We start from the raw sequence: 23889 nt of genomic DNA, 5'->3' as shown, positions 1-23889 counted from the left end.
ACTCAGGAGAATGAGATCTGAGGATCATGGTTCAAAGCTAGCCTGGGCAGGAAAGTCCTTGAGACACTGAGCTCCAATGAACCACCAGAAAACCGGAAGTGGCTCTGTGGCTCAAGTGGTAGAGCACAAGATTTGAGCTGAAGAGCTCAGGGACAGCACCCAGGCCCAAATTTCCACTCCTACAATGAAACAACAACAAAAAAGACAGAAACAAACTAACAAACTTGAAGTAGAGGGCTGGGAATGTGCCTTACGGGTAGAGTGCTTTGCATATATGAAAACCTGGGCTTGATTTCTCAGAACCACATCAGTAGGAAAAAGCCTGAAGGGGCTCTGTGGTTCAAGAGGGAGAGGGCAAACCTTGTACAAGAGAAACTAGGTACAGTGCTCATGTCTTGAGTTCAAGCTCCAGGACTAGTGTTTGTACACACACATGAACGTACACACACCCACCCACACACACACACACACACACACACACACACACACACATACACGCACACACACAGAAAGCAGAAGTGAAGGTGTGACAAAGTGGTAAAGCACTAGACTTAGGCTCTGAGCTCATGGTCAGCAACCAGTCCATATATACAACCCCAAAACCTAGCCACCCAGGGCCCAACTAGGAGAGGTCAAAGGTTTCAAAACCTGATGAGCTTCACCAGTCCTACATGACAGGAAGCTTTGTGATATCCAAAATGTGCTTGGATTTCTCAAGCTTCTGGAAACCTAGGAGAGGCATTATAGGCCCATCATTGCCGGCAATAAAACGTTTCATTATGTTCAATGTCCTGGTTGTCTGCCTGAAGGAATCCTGTATTATATTGAGCACTGCATCTGAACACCAGAATATAGTCTCATAAAGGCAGGGTAAGAGCACAGAACTTGGCCTGGCATGGGAGGTGGCAAAAATGAAGGTCTCCTTTTAAAAGAGAGACTTATAAGTAAACTACCCAAAGTTCTTTATACCTGCTTTCTCTGAGAGTATTTTCTCTCTTCATCTTACCCTCTGGTCACAGGGATGAAGCCAAAAGTAAGAAATGAGTGTAACAGAATTTAGGAGCAAATGTCCACAGGACATTCCAGTTCTGTCACTTAGCATTGAGCTGCAGTGAATTTGCTGTCTCAGGATATGAGTACCGCAACCTGGAGCGATCCTCACACTATCTGCATTGCTCCTTTTGCTTATAAAGTGATCTAATAATTATGAGCGTTTTGTATCTCCAACCTTAATTATCTAGGACACACTAGAAGCATGTCCTGTTTCTGTTTTTCTCTAGTAACTCTCGAGATTTAGACTAAAGATTGGATGGAGCGGCTCCTAGGTGAATCCCTGAGGAAATCCACTTGAAGCCTCCTCAGGAGATCTCCATTCAAAGCCAACCCTAGCAGGAAAGGTTTATTGTCTCCAATAAACCACCAGAAAACCAGAAGTGGAGCAGTGGCCTAGAGGGTAGAGCTCCAGCTTTGAGAGAGAAAGCCAAGCAGGAGATAAAGGCCAGTCTGGTCCATTGAACAACCAGATAGCTGGACGTGGAGCTGTGGCAGTGATAGAACCTCAGACTTGTGAAAAACAGCTGAGGAATGCATCACATACTCAGTTTAAGCCATGGGATGGCCACAAAAGAAAATTCAAAAAGAAGCCAAGTTTATGTATCAGTGTCCTACTTACTTACATGTGTATATTACTTCCCTAAATGCAAAGAGGCTGTATGCAAAATTTCTGCTTTTATTTACTGATTTATGTTTTAGATATGCTCATTGTACATACTGCATCATTCTCTTCATTTCAGCCCCATTGCTTTTCTCTTCCAGGGTTCTAGGCCTGTTTCCTTATATAATGCACACTAAAGCTCTCAGCAGCCTTTATTTACATTTTATTATGAGGCCAATGCAGGAGCAGTCACAAATCACGCAGGGGAAGAGAGTATCATAGTTCATAGAAATAAGCGGTATTCAGAAAATTATACCTGGGGACGCAAAATGGTAGCATATATATGCAAAAACTACCATTAAGAAAAAATCTGAGGGGGCTGAGAATGTGGATTAGTGGGAGAGTGCTTGCCTAGCATGCAAGAGGCCCTGGGTTCGAATCCTCAGTAACACATACACAGAAAAATCCAGAATTGGTGCTGTGGCTCGAGTAGCAGAGTGCTAGAGACAATGCCCAGGCCTTGATTTCAGCACAAGAAATGTCAGAGAAATAACTATGTAGGTAGTTAGTTAGGTAGGTAGGTAGGTAGGTTGGTAGGCAGGTAGGCAGGTAGGCAGGTAGGTAGGTTGGTACATAGATATAGATAGAAGAAAGACAGGAAGAAAGAAAGAAAGAAAAAAGGAAAGAAAGCAAAAGAAAGAAAGAGAGAGAGAAAAAGAAAGAAAGAAAGAAAAGAAAGAAAGAAAGAAAGAAAGAAAGAAAGAAAGAAAGAAAGAAAGAAAGAAAGAAAGAAAGAAAGAAAGAAAGAAAGAAAGAAAGAAAGAAAGAAAGAAAGAAAGAAAGAAAGGTAAATAGATAGATAGATAGATAGATAGATAGATAGATAGATAGATAGATAGATAGATAGATAGATAGATAGATAGATAGATAGACAGATAGACAGACAGATAGAAAAATGATAGATCAATCTGGTCTTGGACTTCAGGAGGAAAGAAGGGAATAATTCACAGTAATGAGGCCTTCTGCAGTGTGCCAGGACAACAGCATCACCTTCACACAACCACAGAACAGGAAGAATGTCTCTTTCCCACTTATCAGGCAGTCGAAGGCCCTAGAGCCAAGAGGGCAGTGCCATGTTCTAACTCAGCTGCTTGGAGACAAAAGAGAAATGACCCTGCCTCACCTTGGACTGGGGATTAGCATTAATAATGTGGAGAATGAAGGAAGGAGAAAAGACTGGCAGAGGTAGAAGAAGGGCCTTCATATCTGATAGATGGAGAGTAAAAATCCCACTCTCTAAGACCAGAGAGCAGGGCTTTTCTACTCTGTTCCTCCCATCAAGCTAACTAAAATGGCTCTCTATTGGTAACCTAAAGATAGCCTGAGGCTCCCTTCACCTGAGGGAGGAAAGTTAGTCATTGTTTGAGGAAGCTGAGAAAAGCCTGACCCTGGTGTAACTCTAACAAATGTTTCAGGTTTTCCCTTATTGCTATCTGTGTCTGGAATGAATGAAGTGGTTTTGCAGCTCAAATCACTGTTGAGTTTGTATATTCTGCCTCCTTGTTCTCTTCATCTAGCCTGGCTATTGAAACTGTTTTCTGTCCTTCAAATAGAGTGTTATACTGGAGTTCTTCCTGATAACTGTGCCAGGGCTTGGATCCTGAGAACTTCATTTGAACCCAGGATGGGCCAATGGGTCAAGAACACTAAGAACATTTAGAGTAACTTCTCATCACCAAGGGAAAAACAAGAAGCTCTTGAACATCTGACCTTTCAGTCATAGAAGTCAGAGTGTCATAGACTTTCCTGCCCTGGCTGGCTTCTGTGTGATCCTGAGACCTCAGTCTCCTGAGATAGGGTGATGGTCAAGAGCTTCTGGTGTTCTAATAGGTTTAGACATGTAATGACAATGACAATACAAGTCAACTGCTTATCACAAAGGGCTTGGGGAGCATATTAAGCCTTTCAACATTGGACCTTTCAGAACCCTGTGGACACAAGGTTACAATGCTAGAGGCTGGGAGGCTGGGCATGTGGACCTCCTACACTTAGGCCTGGACGTCTGACTCCAATTCTGGTGTATATCAGCGTTGATTTTCCAGAGAATGTTCTCGTAATTAGCAAATAGGAAAAGTACTTTGATTAACCCTCTATTTTTTTCCAGTTGTGTGTCTCGTATCAACCCTGGGCACTGTCCATTAGCAATTCAGTAAAGGATAACTCTCTACCACTTGAGCAAGAGCTCCACATGGGATTTTTTAGTGGTTCATGGGAGATAAGAGTCTAACAGACTTTTTTTTGCCTCGTCTGTCTTTGAGCTGTGGTCTTCAAATCTCAGCCTCATAAGAAGGTAGTTTTCCAGGTGTGAGCCACCGGCATGTGGCCTATTGTTTTTGACAATCCTGGGGATTTTTTTTTTCTTAAGGCTAGCACTCGACCATTTGAGTCACTTGCTGTGTCTGGCTTTTTCTGAGTATGTGGCACTGAGGATTCAAACCCTGGTATTCACGCATGTTGGGTGAGCTCTTTACTACTAAGCCACATTTCTAGCCACCCCCTTACAATTTTATCCCACAACTTGCCTGTCCTCAAGAAAAGCCTTCTCATCAGGGAGCAGAGCAGAAAAGGCCACCCCTCTACCCCACCCCCTCAGTACCGGAGATCTCCTTCTTGGATACTGACAAAGCTCGGCAGAGATGCTTGCTCCAACTCAGGTCTTGGAAGAAAACTAGTGTCATTTACCAGGTCACAAGAACCTCAACTGACCTGCCAGATTCAGCTCCACCCAGGGATAAGTCACCCAGATTGGGCGGAGGCCCAGGAATGGCTTTCTTCACTGGGTTATCAGAGCCAGAGGCTGCCCCTCCCTTTAACAGCCTTGACAATCAATTGAAATTCACTAAACATAAACCCTGAGAGTAGCTCCAGGCTGGGCTCTGTGAGTTTCTCACAAACTAGCCCCCAGGAAAAGCTACTGTTTGCTGAAAGGCCTCAACCATATCCAAAACCTAGCCTCATCAACACATCTCCAAACTGGAGGAAAACGCCATCTCCCTCTTTTGTGACACTCAAACAGATCTCCCTCCCATTGAACTAACCTGGGAGGAAGATCACAAAATCCTTGGTAAAACAGAGCATTTTTCTGCCTGTTCAAACAAACTGACTTAAGAAACCAACCAAGCCACAGTAAAATCAAACACCACAAGCAGACCAGAGACTCCAACAAGAGGCTGGTTATGGAGATACAGGGAGATGCAGATTTTTCCCACCCCTCCCAAAAAAATCAAAGAAGTTTTTTCTTTTTTTTTGTACCTTTTATAAAAAAATTTTTTCTAAAACTTTTTTTTAATTTTTAATTTTTACCTTTTTTGGAAAAAAATTGTTTTCTAGTAACTTTTTCCTCATAATTTTTATTTTAGGGGTATATGTGTGTGTGCGTTTTTCTTTCTTTTTTTTTCTTTTTTAATTTTTTTTTGTTTTTTGTTTAGCTCTACTGAACTTCTGATCTTTTTTTCTTTCTTTCTTGTCCTTTTCACCTTTTCTTCTCTTTCTTTCTTCTTTATGTGACTTAGTTGTTGTACTGCACATCCTCAGATAAACCCGTAGTCGATTATTAGACCTTATCCCCCACTGTGTACACACTTAATCTTCAAATTCATTATTCAATTCAAAACCTCTTAGACTTAAATTCCTTAAGAGCAGTACTACCTTTTTCTACCTATATAATATTTTAAGTATTTTTATTTTAAGTTTTTCACATCTCCTTTATATCCCTCCCCTTCTATCATTATATCCACGTTCTTCTATGAATATATTTTTCCCGTTTCTGCAAAATATGTCAATTTTTACTTTGCTATTTTTTCTGGTCTCTTCCTTTTCCCTTTCTCTTCTTTTTTTGTCTCTCTCTACTTTCATCCTATCCAACCTATTGACTACTTTGAGATTAAAACTTACTTAAGTTAACTCTCCCTGTGCCTTCCCATATCACTTTATTCCTATATTTTACCCACATCTTTCATCTCTCTCTAAACCTAATAATTTCTGGTTTACCAAATACTTCTTTGCGGATTGTAGCCCATTAATATATCCTTGTTTGATGTTGAATAGATGTATCTGTTGAACTAGATTGTATCTGTAGACTATTGTCTGTGCAAATACAGACTTTGGTTGATGCTTGCCTTAAGTAATTTTCTAGCACAAAACTGCTGTTATTTTCATCCCAAATGGGCAGAGTAAGACGGAAAAATACAAAAAAAATGGCAAGTTCGGTATCTCAACTTCCACTCATGATAATCAGGGGACAGAACAGATCATAAATAATCCAGAGGAGAGTTCACAAATAGCTCTACAAACACTGCTGGCAAACATGATAAATAAAAATATTGAAAACATACAAAGGACTCTGTAGGAGCATGATAAGGAGAGAGAGGAGGCAAACAACAGTTCAATGGAGGCAAACAAAATGCCAATGAAGGAAAAGATTGAAAACCTACAAAGGACTCTGTATGAGAGAGCGGAGGCAATCCAAAGGTTTATACAGGAATATCATTAGTGTGAGGAAGCTACTCAAATAATGATAAAGGATTTGCATAAGCAGCTTGAGAATACTCAAAGAGAAAGGCAGGAATGGCATGAGCAAGCTGAGAACACTCAAAGGTAAAAATAGGAATGGCATGAACCGAATATTTCAGCCAGCAACATCAGAATTTACATTTTTCTGAGCAGCACATGGAACATTTTTTAAAATAGACCACATTTTAGGCCACAAAGCAAACTTGTCCAAATTCAGAAACATTGAATTTATACCTTGCATTCTCTCTCACCAAAAGGGAATAAAATTAGAACTCAACATCAAAAGCCACTAAAGAAAGTCAAGTAACACATGGAGGCTGAACAACACACTGCTGATTCACAAGTGGGTCTTGGAAGAGATTAGAAAGGAAATTCAAATGTTCATGCTATTCCACAAAAATGAGCACACAAATTACCAGCTCCTCTGCGACGCAGCAAAGGCAGTATTCAGAGTCAAGATTATAGCTCTGAGCTCCTACATCAACAAATTGGAGAGATCTGAATCCAAAAATTTAATGAGACATCTGAACCTCCTTGAAAAGAGCAGCAAGATAAACCTCAATGCAGTAGATGGAAAGTAATAATTAAAATTAAATCAGAATTAAATGAATTAGAATCCAAAATAACTATAGAAACAATCAACAAAATGAAGAGTTGGTTCTTCGAAAAAAATAACAAAATTGACAGGCCCTTAGCAAGTCTTATCAGAAAAAGAAGAGAACACACCCAAATAAATAAACTCAGAGATGAGAATGGAAACATCACCTCAGAAACAACCTCAAAACTTTATGCTTATAAGTTTGAGAACTTGACACAAATGGACCATTTCCTAGAAAATATTGACATGCCAAAACAAAACCAAGATGAGTTAAACAATTTTAACAAGCCCATATTAAGCACTGAAATTGAAACAGCAATAAGAGACCTCCCATCTAAGAAAATTCCAGGGCCAGATGGTTTTATAGCAGAATTCTACAAGGCCTTCAAAGCAGAGCTCACACCAACACTCCTCCAACTCTTCCATGAAATTGAAAGAGAAAGCTCATTACCAAACACATTCTATGAAGCCATCATAACCCTCATCCCAAAACCAGGCAGGGACTCATCAAAGAAAGAGAACTATAGACCCATTTCTTTGATGAACATTGATGCAAAACTTCTCAACAAAATTTTGGCCAATCGACGTCAACAATTCATCCAAAAAATCATACAGCATAGTCAAACAGGAATCATTTCAGGGATGCAAAGCTGGTTCAATATACACAAATCAATTAATATTATTCTTCACATCAACAAGAGCAAAGATAAGAACCACATGGTTATCTCAATAGATGCAGAGAAAGCATTCGACAAGATCCAACACCCCTTTATGATGAAGATTTTGGAAAAATTAGGAATCCATGGAACATTCCTCAGTACAATAAAGGCTGTATATAACAAACCTATAGCCAGCATTATAATTAATGGTGAAAAAATAAAGCCATTTCCTCTTAACTCAGGAATAAGACAAAGATGTCGATTCTCTCCACTTCTCTTCAATCTAGTATTAGAATGCCTAGCTATAGCAATAAGACAAGATGCAAAAATAAAGGGGATCCAAAAAGGGAAAGAAGAAATAAAACTCTCCCTCTTTGCAGATGACATGATCTTGTATATAAAGAATGCCAGAATGCCATAGACTCCACTCCAAAATTACTCAAGCTGATTCAAAACTTTGGCAAAGTAGCAGGGTATAAAATTAACCACCCAAAATCAATGTCTTTTCTGTATGCCAAAAATGAGAAAAGTGACGCTGAAATTAGGAAAGCAAATCCACTAGTAATAGCCCCACAAAAAATAAAATACCTAGGAATTAACTTAACCAAAGAAGTGAAGGATCTCTATGATGAAAACTTTAAAAACTTGAAAAAGGAAATCAAAACAGAACTTTGAAAATGGGAAAAACTCCCATGCTCCTGGATTAGAAAGATTAACATTGGGAAAATGTTAATACTTCTCCAGGCTATCCACAAATTCAGTGTGACACATATCAAAATTCCAACCTCATTCTTCAAGGAAATAGAAGAGGCAATCCAAAAATTCATATGGAACAATAAAAGACTCCGAATAGCAACAAGGCTCCTCAACGGAAAGAACATTGCTGGAAGAATATCAATCCCAAATTTCAAACTCTACTATAAAGCCATAGTAATCAAAACAGCTTGGTACTGGCACAAGAACAGACCTCAGGAACAGTGGGATATAATTGAAAACCCAGAAATGAAGCTTCACACCTATAGCCATCTAGTCTTCGATAAGGGAGGTAAAAAAATAGAATGGAACAAAGACAGCCTCTTTAGTAAATGGTGCTGATCCTTATATATGACCCTGAACCAGAATCAACTCCAAATGGATCAGACCTCGGAGTCAAAGCAGACACTCTGAAAATATTACAGGATGGAATAGGAGAAACGCTAGGTTTACTTGGCTCAGGCTGAAATTTTCTGAATAGAGACCCGGAAACACAACAAATCAAAGAAAAGTTGGACAAATGGATTTTCATGAAGTTGCAGAGCTTCTGCATGGCATAGGACATAGCTAGCAAGATCCATAGAAAGCCCACGAATTGGGAGAAGATCTTCACTAGCCATACAACAGACAAGGGTCTCATATCTAAAATACACTTGGAACTCAAAAAATTAAATCCCCCAACAACAAATCCTCCAAGAAACAACTGCTCAATAAATAAGTAGGCTAATCTCTTAAAGTGAAACTTCTCTGAAGAAGAAAGATGGACGGCCAATAGACGCATGAAGAAATGCTCAACTCCCTAGCCATAAATAAATGCAAATCAAAACAATATTAAGATACCACCTCACCACAGTTAGCATGGCAAAAATCTAGAACTCTAATAACAACAGATGCTGGAGGGGATGTGGGCAGAAGGGAACCTTACTGCATTGTTAGTGTGAGTGTAAACTTGTTCAACAACTTTGGAAAGTAGTATGGAGGTACCTCAAAAGACACCACATAGAGCTCCCCTATGACCCTGCATTCCCACTTTGGGGCATTTAATCAAATGTTTACAAACAAGACCACACTAAAGCTCCCAGAACAACTATGTTTATTGCACCATTATTTACTATAGCTAAGATATGGAACCAACCCAGATGCCCCTCAGTAGATGAATGGATCAAGAAAATGTGGTTTATAAACACAATGGAATTCTATGCCTTCATCAGAAAGAATGACATTGCCCCATTTGTTAGGAAATGGAAAGACTTTGAAAAAATTATATTGTGAAGTAAGCCAAGCCCAAAGAAACATAGGTCCCATGGTTTCCCTTATTTGCAATATCTAGTATATACATGAGTCAAGCAGAAAAGGTCAGATAAGGTGATGTTAAGAAAATTATCTCTAAGATATGTATTTATTTTTTTTCTTTCCTGCATTTGATTCTAGTGCATTTATAAGGTTATTTCTTTGTTGCGTTGTATGTCCCGCCCCAACAGTATAACCCCTGCTTTCACTGTATTTGATGTCGGTATAATTTGTGGAGGGGAAGGGTTCAAAACAAGTCGTTTAAGTAAGGATGCAGGTGGACCCGTTGCAACAATGAGAAGTACAAGTTTTCATGTCAAAAACGAAGTTTACAACTTTGGTTGGGGGGGGGGGGGAAATTAGTTGAGGGGTCGGGGGGATACTGGGAAGGGATGGGGAGGGGAAACAAAGAGGAGGCTACAATGCTTGATAAGAAACGTACTAATTATCTTGCCCATGTAATTGTAACCTCTCTGTACACTATTTTCACAATAAAATATAAATAAAAATTTTAAAAAGGCTTCTCTGTATAAATCATCTAAAGACATCCCTATAGGAAGGTGTCGAAAGATAAATAAGACAAAGCTCATTCTTGGGAGAGACTGTAAACATGAGAAGACTGTGACAAATGTCTCCATTAAATTATGTATTGAAGTAGGCCCTGAGAGAAGACTCAAGCTAGTACAGCTTCTTTCCAGGCTTTGCCTTTGTTTTAGGGATTTTAGGGAGAAAAAAACAAACAAACCTCTAAACAAGGTTAACTCGACCTTGGATCCAACCAGCCCAGTTATTGGAATGGAAAGAATGTCTCTAGGTCCCCCTCTCCTTTACAACTTAACCCACCTTCATTGTTCTGTTAAGGACTGACCGATTAAACAGATGTGTGTAATCTGGCTCATACTGGTGACTCCACCTATTGGTTACTTGTGTGTGGTCTAGTATGACCATACAATCCTTTGTGTGTGTTACAGTTATGATCCCATTGGTCACCTGCACATGACCAGGCTCAACCTTGTGAATTTTGCCTTTAAAAACCTAAGTATGTGGGCTGCTCGGGGTCGCAGCATCAGCTCCCAAGCCTGTGCTGCGGCCCTGGCTGGTCAGTGTAGGAACCTTCTCAATGAAGTTGCTTATTTATTAACAACTTTGTTGTGGTGGGCTCTGTCACTCCGGACGAATAGGTGGGCTTGCCTGCCTGAGTAGGGTTCCTCCTACTACATTTAATGGGGGCTCGTCTGGGATAAAGCTCTTAGCCGCTCAAACCTGAGGGGGACTGGGATCACCAGCCGGTAGGACATTGTGCGAGCACTCGGCTGTTGGACAGAAGTTCAGAGGAAAGCCTCGAGGTAAGCGTGGTCGACCTAGGTAGAGAAGGTGCCAGTGTGAGGCCAAAAGTAGGGTGAGGCTCAATGCAGCAGAGACCCCTATGGCTGAGGAGGTCCAGGGATGCCTGGACCCCTCAATTCCACCTGTCCTAGCAGTCCTAGTTGGACGGGGGCTTGCTTGTGGAGAAAATAGGTTGAGAAAAAAAGTAACTTTAGGTTTTGGGATCCCTCCTCGTTCTGTGTATAATTGTGTCTGTCTGTGTCTCATTGTTCTTTTACTTTTGCTTGCCATGTATGTAATTGGATTTACTTTACAGGAAAAATATGGGGCAAAGTGAGTCCACTCCCGGGACACCCCTAGACCTTGTCCTAGTTCATTTAAAAACAAAAACTGCTGATTCTGCTTTTGTAACTTGCTTGTTTGTCAATTATGAAATTGCCACTGACCACCCACAAGTGACCCCAGTTAGATCTCAGCCTCAGGCCTTGGCTCAGGGGGTATGAGCATGGGGGAGAACATGTCAGTCTGAGGGGACGGCCGCTAGGGACTTTTCTCCCTTGCCCCAAGATGACTGGGAATTCTCCTCCGCCTTGGAAGGCCCTTGGGTCAATGTTTGCAGGAATCTAAAAGAAAAATTCTCGGGAGGTCAGTGGGGGGGGTTGAGTCCTCCGGTAAGTGAATGGTGGTGAGATGTCACCCCATTGACTGAGACCTGATTTTGTCGTTGTGGGCACTTGTCTGTCTTGTTTACTGCGGTGTGTTTTCTGTTCTGTTTCCAGAGGTAGGGAAGTTTTGGGTGAGCATGGCAGGCACATTCAGCAGAATCTGGATCAGCTTGCTGAGTGGGAGCAATACAGAGTTCCGGTAGGGATAAACTGGGTCCCATTAGTCCCCAACTCAGCCTTTGGTTCTTGTCTAGCTGTTTTAGAATTGGTACCAGTTTTAAATGTGGATCCTTGGTTTTTGTGTTTATCTGTGTTTTTGTTATTTATTTATTTGAACATCTCTGGGGGAATAAAAGTTGCAGCTGGGCTCGGTCACAGACTTGCTATGCCCACCCTCCCTATGAGGCATGGAAGGTTACTGAGCTAGTTTGGTTCCTTTCAAGCCTCAGGCTGCATTTTCTTCTTGTGGAGGCTGCCGGCACGGAGGGTGTAGAATGCTGTGTGCCTGATTTGGACTTTTTCAGCTAGTCCTGACAATGTAACAATTTGTAAAGTGCTCTTGTCTAAAATTGGATAAACAAATCTAGCCAGTTTAGTTTTAGGTGACCCCCTCCCACATCCCTCCTCCCACAGAAGGGATTCAAAAGACTAATTAGTGAATTGTCTTGTTAAACAAGCAAGCTCTGGGAAAATGAAGCCCAACAAAAGTACATAGTTTAAAAGAAATACTGTCTTAAATTTTTGTTTAAAAACTTTAGAAGGTGTACGTACAACTGATTTTGATTTTTGTGTGCTTTAAGATCTGTGTGTGTTTTGTGTGTGTCTGTGAATGTGTTCAAAGATAAGAATTGTCAGCATGCTGTAACAATTGGGTGAGTTTAAATTTAAAATTCAAAAGGTTATGAGGTTTGGACATTAACAAAAATTTTAAAGAATCTTCATAGTGATTTAAATGACTTTTCAAGGATTCTTTAACTTGAAAAATAGAAAATCTGGTATTTTAAAAACTAATATTTTAAAGTGCATAAGACTGTTTATACTGTAATCAAGTTATCTGGCTTAACAAAAATGCATTGTCTGTTTGGGATTTAGTTCCCTTGGCTAAAATTTGGGGATAAATATTAGAAATTTAAATGTAAAGTTTAGTTTAACCCTGTCAAAGACCATACCTGTTCAGTCTGCCTAAAACTGTGTATTTCATTCATGAACCAACAGATGACCTGTCTTTAGAGGTAAGGGGTGAATAGGCAGAAGTGCAGTTCAGTGGTCATGCATGGTGGGACAGGCCCTGGGAGGCCTCCGCGCATGGTGAAAGAGGGCAAGCTGGCACAAACGCAGTTCATCTAACCCTAAAGAGTCGGATTGGGTGTGTGCCCATTTCATAGAAGGGGCTGAGTGGCCCATCTATGTTCTCTCTTTTCCCTGGAGATAGACACTGAAAACATGATGGTTAAAATGAGTGATTTGATGATCTGATTAGTATTGCTAAAACTTCCCCTTGGATGTGTTAACATTAAAATTAGTAAGGTCTTAAAAAGAGGGTAAAAAGGTATTTGTATAATGTGGCTTACTTTCAATTATGTTCCACAATTAGGATATGTTCTTAAAAGTCATAAAGGTGTAAAGTCTAGCTTTTTGGTACAGTTATGGTGATTGTAATTATTTTTATTTATATATATATTTTTAATTTAATTTTATTTTATTTGAGAACATACTGTACAGAGGGGTTACAATTCCATGGGCAGGATAATGCATACATTTCTTACCAAGCATTGCAGCCTCCTCCTTTGTTTATTCTTCACCTCCCTTCCCAGCCTCCCCCTTCCCCCCACCCAGTCCTTCCCCCCCTCCCCCCCACACCGACATTGTAAAGCTCATTTTTGACATGACATTTTGTACTTCTCATTGTTGCAACAGATCCACCTGAATCCTTAAAGGACTTGTTTGTCCCCATCTCCTCCACAAGTTATACTGACATCAAATATAGTGAAAGCGAGGGTTACACTGTGGGGGAGGGACATACAAAGCAACAAAGAAATAATCTTATAAATGCGTTAGAAACACATGCATGAAAGAAAAAAAAACATTAAAATACATATTTAAGGGTTCGTTTTCCTAACATCACATTATCTGACCTTTTCCGCTTGACTCATACATATACTAGATATTGCAAATAAGGGAAACCATGGGACCTATGTTTCTTTGGGCCTGGCTTACTTCACTTAATATAATTTTTTCCAAGCCTTTCCATTTCCTAACAAATGGGGCAATTTCATTCTTTCTGATGGAGGCATAGAATTCCATTGTGTATATATACCACATTTTCTTGATCCATTCATCTACTGAGGGGCATCTGGGTTGGTTCCATATCTTATCTATGGTAAATAATGCTGCTATAAACATAGTTGTGCTGGTAGCTTTAGTGTGGTCTTGTTTGTAAACATTTGGGTAAATGCCCAAAAGTGGGATTGCTGGGTCATAGGGGAGTTCTATGTGAAGTCTTTTGAGGAACCTCCATACTGCTTTCCAAAGTGGTTGAACAAGTTTACATTCCCACCAACAATGAAGTAAGGTTCCTGTCTGTCCACATCCCCTCCAGCATCTGTTGTTGTTAGAGTTCTTGATTTTTGCCATTCTAACTGGAGTGAGGTGATATCTCAATGTTGTTTTGATTTGCACTTCTTTTATGGCTAGGGATGTTGAACATTTCTTCATGTGTCTATTGGCCATCCTTCTTTCTTCTTCAGAGAAGTTTCTCTTTAGGTCTTTCGCCCACTTATTTATTGGGCAGTTGTTTCTTTGAGGATTTGTTGTTGGGGGGTTTAATTTTTTGAGTTCCAAGTATATTTTAGATATGCTTTCTATGCGAGAGCTTGTTCAGATTTCAGCTTCTCCTCTGCCATCTTCCTGGAACGCCCTGGTGATTGTAATTTTTGCATTAAGGAAAAAAATTGTCATTTGAGTTCAAGATTTTTAATGTGCATCTGTTTTAAAACAAGCAGCCAAGAGGCAATGAGTGGCACTTGGCCTCAAGGTTTCAAGGGACCTTTTCAAAATGCAAATGAAAACTAAAGTATAAAATAGTAAAGGAGATTAATAAGAAGCTTAAAAAATTAGGAATGGATTTTTGGATATAAAGTTTAACAGTAAAATTGCTTTTAACATTTGTCTCAAAGTGCACGATGAAAAAATTAGGATTACCAAAAAGAATTGCTATTCTAGTTTGCTCTTATACGTTTTTTATAAGTTTCAAGCAAGCCCAGAGCAAAGCACAGAGGATTCTTACAAGTTTGTCAGATGTAACTTTGGCTCTTAAGTTCCAGGTAAGAACATGCTTAAAAGCTACTTCTATGTTGACCACCTTGTTGCTTTTAATTGGAGCAAAGTGACTTTTTATGAGACTCATTGATCTGCAAACTGGTTCAAAGCCAGCCCGGGCAGAAAAAGGTCCCTGTGAGACTGTCACCTCTACTCAGCCAGCAGGGTGCTAAAAGAGCAAGCAAAGTTGCTTTAGGACTCAAAGTGGCTGGAGAGCTGAAGGACAGCACTCAGGCCCCGACTTCAAGTCCTGCGACCAGCTAAGGGAAATGTCAATGAGGCATTTATCCCAGTGTGGAGAAGACACTCCTGCGACAAAGCAATGGAGGAGCATCCAGAGGCAGTAACCACTGCTTGGATGGCAGAAATGTCAGATCCTAGAGTCATTTGTGCGTGGCCCTTCAAAATTGGTCAGAGCCAGGAGGTCATGGCAAGAGTTTGTAAGCATGCCTAATGTCCATGACTATCTACCTTGTAAGGGACAGGAACTTGCCAGTCCTCTGTGGTACTAATAAAAAGCTAATGTTATAAAATATGGGGGATAGTTTAAATCTCAACCACTTTATGTGCCAAAAGCTCTAACTGGCAGTAACTTTTGAGCTGACACCAGTTACATGAAATTCATCTGCTCAGAAAAATTTTGTAAACATGAGAGTGTGTTTCTATTGATATCTGTCTAAAGGCCTGCAAAGGTAACTTAGGCATTATTTGGGTCACTAGAGATCACATTCCTAAGTCATCCAGAAAGATGCTTTGGCAAACCGGAGTGCTAAACAAGCTACACTGGTGTCGCAGGAGAAAAGGTCTGTGCAGTTGTCAGAAGTCAAATATTGTTCTTAATGACATCTAACCCTGATAGCCTCTTTGTAAAATAGGCTAAGGTTATAGGTTCCTGGCTAGGTAGGATCAACACCGCTGAAGTCAGCTTGAAGAAGTTATAGAAGATGGAGCTTCGCCCTTCTACCCCCTTTTTACGATCAAGAGTCCAGAGTCAGTTTTGGAAAAATGAGGAAAAATAATGTTTTTTAGAAAAAGGCATAAAGAATAGTGTTAACAATTGTAGGTTTGCAAGTGTGGAGACTGCATCTGTCAGAGGTTACAAGACTAAGCCTTCTGTGTCTATTTACAAAAATATCTGGTTAGTAATAAGTTGTCATTTTGGTAAAATGTCCTGAGCTATTGTCTAAATGTTCTTAAAAACCAACGGGGCCACAGCCTGCCAAGCCTATTTATTACTTGCATCCTTAACCAGTCTGTGTAAGAATTTGCAGCCTAGCATGAGGCAACAGTCCCTTGGAGCCACTGAGAGACCCTGCTGCTGCTGCTGCTGTATACCCTAATGGGTAAAGTTCAACGACGGCCTGACAGTCACCTGGAGGAACTCCTGCCTGTTTCCATCACCTGAGTCTGCTTCCTGGTTGACAGCTGCTAAATCTAAGATCTTGTGGGACATTCTTTTGGGTGATATCCAGAAACCCTCTCTAATCCCACAGTGGATATTGGGGACAAGGATATCACTGGCTTGCTTACCTTAGGCACTTCAGTGCATAGTTACTGGAATTCCACTCTATGGTCACAGCCTAGTTTGGCTCTAGTATGGTAATAACCTGAGTGTGTTATCAATGGAGGTAGTACTCTTAGCCTTAAAATCTAGCAAGCTTCTGCATCACAGTGGTGCCTTAAGGCTGTTCTAAGATAAAGGTTCCACAAGCCAAAGAAAATTGGGCAGTTTTAAACTCTAGCCTCAAAGATGCTCAAGAAACTGAAAAGAAGAGGAGGGTGGTAAAGAAAGCCTTGGGAAAGGAATTGGGAAAAAAATTGGTATCCTCTGGATAAGAAAGGATTTGAAAAGTAATGATTGTCTTTAAATGTTTGAAAAGAAAGAAGACAAACCTCAGAAATTATAAGTATCTAGCAAATGGTATGAGTATGTCTTGAAATTGGAGCTTACGATAGAGCTGGTATAAAACTGCTAGCTGTGCTATACATAAAGTCAGGATTGGTGTACTGATGTGGAATATTCTTTGTCTTACCTATATGCCTACTGCAATCTAGATGCTAGTTCAGTTAGAGCTGCCAAGTAGACTCACTGGCAGAGGTAGTTCTCTGAAATCGCCTGGAACTGGACTTCTCATGAAGCAAGGTAGCCTCTGTACAAGGGAAAGATTGGCCTCTGTTAGAAGAGTCTGAAGGACTGTGTCATGTTATCGGCCTCTCTTCTCATGGTCCCCATGGGCAACAAACCTAATAACTGCCCTGGCTGGTATAGTTCTCTTCCTTCTGACATTAAATGTAGGTCTCCATGGATAATGACCCTGATTTCAACTATTGCTGCCCACCTTGATTCATACCCTCCTGATGCTATAAATTAGCTCTGGTGTAATTAATGCATTAATGTCATTCATACAAAAGAGGATTGGGGCCATAAAATTAATGGTAATGGGAACTCAATATGATTCCATCCCAATGGAAAAATTGAGTCAATGATTTGACTCAAGAACAATAGGAATACCAATTGAAAGAGTAGTTCATGCCTCAGTCTCGTTTAAAATTGGATGCAATAATCCTAGTAACCTGATTGATCCTAATTAATAGTTTATTAAGCATGAAAAGAATAATATTCCTTTAATGGCAGTATAATAAATGACTAAGAGTTGGTAGGAACATAGTAGGTGTCATTCAATCATAGCTAGACGGCTCTGGCACTCTTTACCAATATATATTTATTTGTATAGCACCATCTGCCTATCCATGTATCACTGTTTTGGCCAAACCTGGGGCTGGATATCAGTATCTGGGAGCCACCTGACAGCTTCATTGGCTAGAGGCTGCAATGATCCCAATCATCCATTCATGAATTGGGCCTGCTAGGCCCTGAGTTCAGATCCCAGCCAAAAATTTAATCTTGGAGTAAGAAGCCGAGTGTGACACATGTTTTCCTTTTCTGGGAGAGTTCTTGGTGTCAGGCATGATGGAGAACATATCTACAAATCTGGATGATCTGTGATAGGATGTAAACAATGTTGTAAATGTAGAGGTGTCATCAGAGTCAATAAAATAATTGGAAAATAAATGAATAAAACAAGAAATAAAATGAATAACCACACCAAACACAATATAGACTGAATATCTGTATGGAAGTATAAATCCTATCTTTAAAATGGATATAAGGAGTATGTTTTCCAGGCTTGAGGCTTGAATTCAGGCCTAGGGAACAGACCTGAGTTTCTTGTCTTCAAGCATGGTCAGATTCTCTTCCCTCACAGTGCTGCATATTTACCCAGACCTTGAGTTCACATCCCAGGCCTGGCAGAAAAAAAGTCATGAATTGCAAACCAGGGAGCTAAATAATTTTTTTAATTGTGGGCTATTGGGGAAGCCATAGTCTTGCATGGCAACATAGGCCTACAGTTCGAATCCCAGTTATGCCACTTCCAGACGGTGGGAGATCCTAAGACACTCGTTCTCATCCACAGGAATAATGATGGAATGTTAGCAATGTCATGGTTGAATGAGATGTTCATGAGTGATACTCATATAAAATTAGACTTCATGATTTCAATCAGCTGAGTGATTTTATTTAATATCATATGAAGCATTAAAAGAATACTATTTTTCAGAAGGATGCAATAATTTCAGGACACTGATTTACTTAATAGTTTATTAAGGATGAAAATAATAACATTAATTACATGGAGCATAACAAATACCCAAGAATTGTAGAAATGTAGTCTATATAACTGAATAATGGATAGACATCTCTGGCACTCCATAAACAAATATATTTATTAAGGTACTACCATCTGTGTGTCAATCTGTTCTTATTTTCTCAACCCCTAGGGTTCGATCTAAGGTCCTGGGAACTGCCTATCAGGATAGCATGCTGACCCTCATCCTTTCTTGAATTTGGCCCTGTAGGCCGTGAGTTCAAATGCCAGCACTCCCAAACAATGAACGTGGAGCAAGAAGCTGATGGTGACACTTGTTTCTTTTTCTGTGAAAGTCCTGGGTGTCAGGAATAAGTGGAATACAGATGCAGACCTATATCCTATTTAATCATGTAATCAATGTTCTATGTGCCATAATAGTCAATAAAGTAAAGTCCTTACATGAATGAAACAAAAAAATAAAATGAATAACTACACTGAACACAATATGGAGTCAACATATGTAAATAAATATAAATCATATATTTAAAATGTACATGAATAGGTTGTTTTCCAGTGCTGGGGATCGATTTCAGATGTAAGGAGCACACATGAATTTCTTGACTTCAAGGAGACCAGCTTCCCCTTTCCACATGGTGCAACAGAGTTACCCAGACCAAGAGTTGCAATCCCAGTCAAAAATGGCAAGTTTATACTATGTTATGCCCAATTCTTAGGTATTTCATTCAGCCTACATTTAATGAATGTGATTGTTTAAATGCTACATAAATTATTGATTAAAATCGATCAATATCCTTTACTATAATGGTGTATAATTTTATCCTAGAATCATTCAAGAACTGTCCATTCAGTCATAACATACATCACATTCCATTGGTATTCATATAGATAGTAATGAGTTTCTAAGGATCTCCTGCCATTTGGAGGTGGCAGGACCAGGATTTGACTGTGGGCTCCAGCTCCCACCATTTTAACCTGTGGATAGGGAACTCACTTGTCTGTCCAAGAACAGCAAGATTAATGATTAGGCAGGCACCAGTGGCTCTCAGCAGTCCTCCTTGATACTTACAAGTCTGTGATGGGAGGATCATGGTCAAATTCACCCTAGGCAGGAAAGTCCTTGAGACCCCTGTCCAACTTCAGTGCCAACAAAGACAGAAGTAGAGCAGTGTAGCTCTTGTGGTAGAGGGCTAGCCTTGAGCAAAAGCAGTTCACAGACTGTGCCCAGATCCTGAGTTCAAGGTCCGGGACTGGCAACAAACAGACATACGCAACAATCTGTGCAGCTATCCAGCTAAAGCAGGTCATCCTCTTGTCCCCAACAGAATTGGAAAGAGTTCCCTGGGAAAGGGGCTGGGGAAGCCTCTGTCATCTTGACTCTGACCATGCTGCCTACATCACAGGATTCCGTCCACACCTCATACTTTCATTGTTCTTTCTGACCAATGGGATATAAGAATGGTGGCCTCCCCACATTCCATGTTGCCAAGCATCAAGATTCCCTCTGCTGGTTGACACCACCACCAGCAGTTGAGGAAGGTAGTGGTGGCTGAGTGGTGAGCTAGAGACCTGAGGCAACTTTAGAGTAGAGTAGGAAATTGACATCCTTGTCAGTGAGTGGGAGAATAGAGGATTTCCCAGAGCCTGGGAATGTGGCCAGCCCACCTTTCCCATTCCAGTGCTCAGATGTCTGAAACAACAAGACTCCATGAGAGAGCTGCGGGCAAGAAAATACTGCCAGAACACTGGCAGAAGAATCCTCCCCTTAGACTTGCAACATTCAAAAAAAACACCGAACATGAAAAAGGGAGGGATCCCAAAGACAAACACAACTGGGGAGGGTGATTTATCGGAGGGTCCAGCCAAAGGTGATGCTGACTGGGGGTCTCCCCTGCCTTTGGACACAGTCACAGCCAACAGGGTCAAGAATATCAAGGGTTGCGATACCACCAAGGATCTGCAGAGGTGCTAGCGACACATGGTGCCCACCCTGGACTGCAGCAAAAGAGGAAAACCAGGCCCTCTGTGCCAAGATCCAACCACTGAAGGCAGGAAAATACAGACCTGCAGGATCGACTGGAGAAAGAGATGGACAAGATAGCTGAGGTGCACGAAGAACCAAAAACAGAGCTAGAGATCCACAAGCCACCCATACAGAGGTTGGTTTGTACAGAAAGTGATTTACAATCTGCAACGGCCTAAGTGAAGCAGGTGGGCCAATGACAGAAAAATGGAGCAAGAAGTTCTCACCTGCCACCTGCAGGCCGCAGAGTGGCGCGTGGTGGAGTTGGAGATGGCCACTTCTGCCGTCACTGCTGCACAGAAGGAGATCGAAATGTTCTTCGAACAGCTGAATGATGTGACACTTCAGCTCGAGGAAAAGACCAGAAGCTTCAATGACCTGGAGCAAGTGAACACAGTGTTGCAGGAGAAGCTGGAAGCCCTCTGGACACGGAAGAGTAACAGGAAGAACAGAATCTGCAAGTTCCAACAAGTGCTGGCGGGGTAGGAGGTACTGAAGAGACTACTGAGCTGTATGGTGACCTCAGAAAATCTGGAGAGAGACACCTTCACAGAGAACCTGTGCATTGAGAGTTCCTCATGGAAGGACGAGGCTCAGTGGCTGACTGACCAGGTGAACCAACTGACAGAGGAGAAGGAGAGAAGGGAGAAGCAGGTGCTGGACCTAGAGAATGAGCTGGGGGAACTGAGAAGGAAGCTAATAGAGCCATCTCAGGCTGAGTGACAGTTACAGGCCCAGGCCTACCACACGCAGATGGAGTTGAAAAACCTGGAGGAACAACGTCATATCCAGGTCAAGGAAAACCAGAGGCTCTGTCTCTAGAAAGTGGAGCAGTGGGAGCAACTAAGGAGACTGGACGATAAGGCCTACGGTCGGCAGGAGATCCCTGAGACCCCCATGATTCGCATGTGTGTGTGACCCATAGCCAGAGGAATAGCTGGCCCTGCTGTGGGATGCTCTCCACAGGGTGATCAGAGAGATGGAGGAGCTCACCAACATCCTGAACTCAGAGCAGCAGGTGAAGAAACATCTGTGGGAACAGCTAGATCACTTAGCGGAGAAGATACAGGAATGGAAAGAGGTGTCCAAGAGAGAGAGCCATGTGGCTTGGGAGCTGCACGAGCAGCAGGAGCAGTCCCTGGCCCAGCTGCAGGAGCTCAGAGCCACCTATCAGCAACACATTGCCTCCAATAAGTGGCTGAACTCTGAGAAAGAAGCCCTGCAGCAGCACCTGCAGAAGCAGACCAAGCTGCTGGATCAGCTGAAGCAAGTGCAAGGCCCAACAACCTGGGGGGACCAGGTGGTGCCCCCAAAGTGGCAGGAAACGCTCAAGTGCCTGGAAGCCTCCAGAGCACAGGAGGAGTGCCTGCAGGCCCAGCTGAGCTTCCTGGCTTTCCCTAGGGAAGGGAAAGCCATGAGCCCTGGAGAAGCAAAAGATGAGGAGGTAACTCCCCCAGACGTGACCAAGCAGAGGCTGGAGACATCCCCCAGACTGAGAGGGATTTGGCTCTGCGAGTGCTCTCTGAGGCTGAGATCCACAGGGGGAAACTCCTGCTACAGGAGCGGTGGCCCTGCTGCAGGTGCCCGGCCCACCCAGCAGCACAGTGCCAGATAGAGCTGGAGCCACAGGACCCCCCGCTCCATGAGCTGCCACCACAGCAGGCGTAGGGATAGGAAGTGGGACACGTGGGAATCCAAGAAGAAAATCTGCTATGTCCATGACCTGCATGATGAGGTGGACTTCCATAGTCCAGCAGATAAGCTCCACCATCGATGCAGCGAGCTGTTGGCACACATTCACACTGTTGAGAAGTCCCTCATGGGGTGTAAAGAGCAGACATTAGTCCAGGATGAGCTGTATTGGGAGAAATCCAAGCACATGTGCTGGCTCTCCCAGGAGAAGATGGAGAAGAGAGAGCTGCAGGAACTGCTGTCGCTCCTTGCATGGGAAAGCACGGACAGCAGGCTCCAGCCCCCTGCCATCACCACTGCTTCAAATGCCTCAGGCTCTGTGGTGGGCGAAAGGAGGGAGGAGCAGAAAGGTTTTGAAGATTTGCAACTTTAAGACACCTTGGAAACTGCCAGAGAAGAGGTCGGAGTTCCCGACCCCATAGATAACTCTCCCATGGAGCACGTCCTACAGCAGATGCCCCACATCCAGAGTGGCCTGCAGCTTGTGGGATCAGGTAAGGAGTGCTCCCTCCCTTTCTTCTGTAGACTGATCTGGATGATGACTCTCTATATGACATACTGACTTTCAAAAGCCTAGGAAGCCACCAGAAGTAGATGGCCAGATGGCCTTCTCTCAGGCCTTCATCTGCCACGAGATGGGATGGATAAACTGTGGGTCAGGTAGGGCAAAGCCTGCTGGGTTGCAACCCAAATTCAAGGGACATCTAATGGCCCATTGGTGGCCAGGGAAGAGACCCATGTTATGCTTATCACAAACAATAAATTGATTTCAAAGGGAAGGAAAGCCTCCAACAAATATTCGTTCTTCCAGTCCTGGGCATTGAACTCAGGGCCTGGCCAATGTCCCTGAGCTGTTTTTGTCAAGGCTGACACTCTACCAGTTGAGCCTCACCTCCCCTTCAAGCTTTTTCTGTATCAAATTGAACCCAGGGTATCAGTCATTCTAGGCAACCAACTACCACTGAGCCACATTCTCAGCTAGGATGATTCCTCTCCCCCCCCCCCCCAAAACCCATATGGCCATTCCTCAGATTAATAGGAAGTAAGGCTAGGATGAATATGAAGCACAAGTCTGGTTCACACAGAAATACTCCTCTGCCCCCTCTTTGATCCACTTAGTTGAACTTTCTATTCTAACATTTAGGGATGAGAGAGGGAGAGGTGAGTCCCGAGAGAGGAGTACCACGAGCAGTGGCCCTGTGAGCCCCACAGCCTACCTCACAAAAGTGATCCTCTAGATTCTGATCTTACCTGATTCAATGTGGAGTCTACACTATCTCTCCACCACTTCAAGGATCAGGATGAAATAAAGGCCAGCCCTGACTTCAGCCCACAAACAGGGTAGAAGCTCCTAATCCCAGACTGACTTCCACCTCTGACTGCCCCGAGTTAGGCTGGACCCACCACTCACCACAATGTTGGCAGTGATGACATCATGGATGGATTCCAGGAAGAAGGTCTATGGCAAAGAGCAGAAGCATTAGGGTGACAAGGGTGGAAGGAGGCAGAGTGATTGCTCTGGGATCTTCCTCCTTGGAGCACTCCAACCAAGCCAGAGCCATGCTGACCCAAAGCATGGCCAAGCCCAGGGTGTGAGATCAAACAGGATTCATTTCAGGGATGCAAAGCTGGTTCAATATACGCAAATCAATTAATATTATTCATCACATC

Source organism: Dipodomys spectabilis, unplaced genomic scaffold (assembly GCF_019054845.1).
Source record: "Dipodomys spectabilis isolate Male_0828 unplaced genomic scaffold, ASM1905484v1 ptg000117l, whole genome shotgun sequence".
Taxonomy (NCBI): Eukaryota; Metazoa; Chordata; class Mammalia; order Rodentia; family Heteromyidae; genus Dipodomys; species Dipodomys spectabilis.
The sequence above is the reverse complement of the archived record's forward strand: the minus strand, read 5'-3'. Positions refer to the sequence as shown.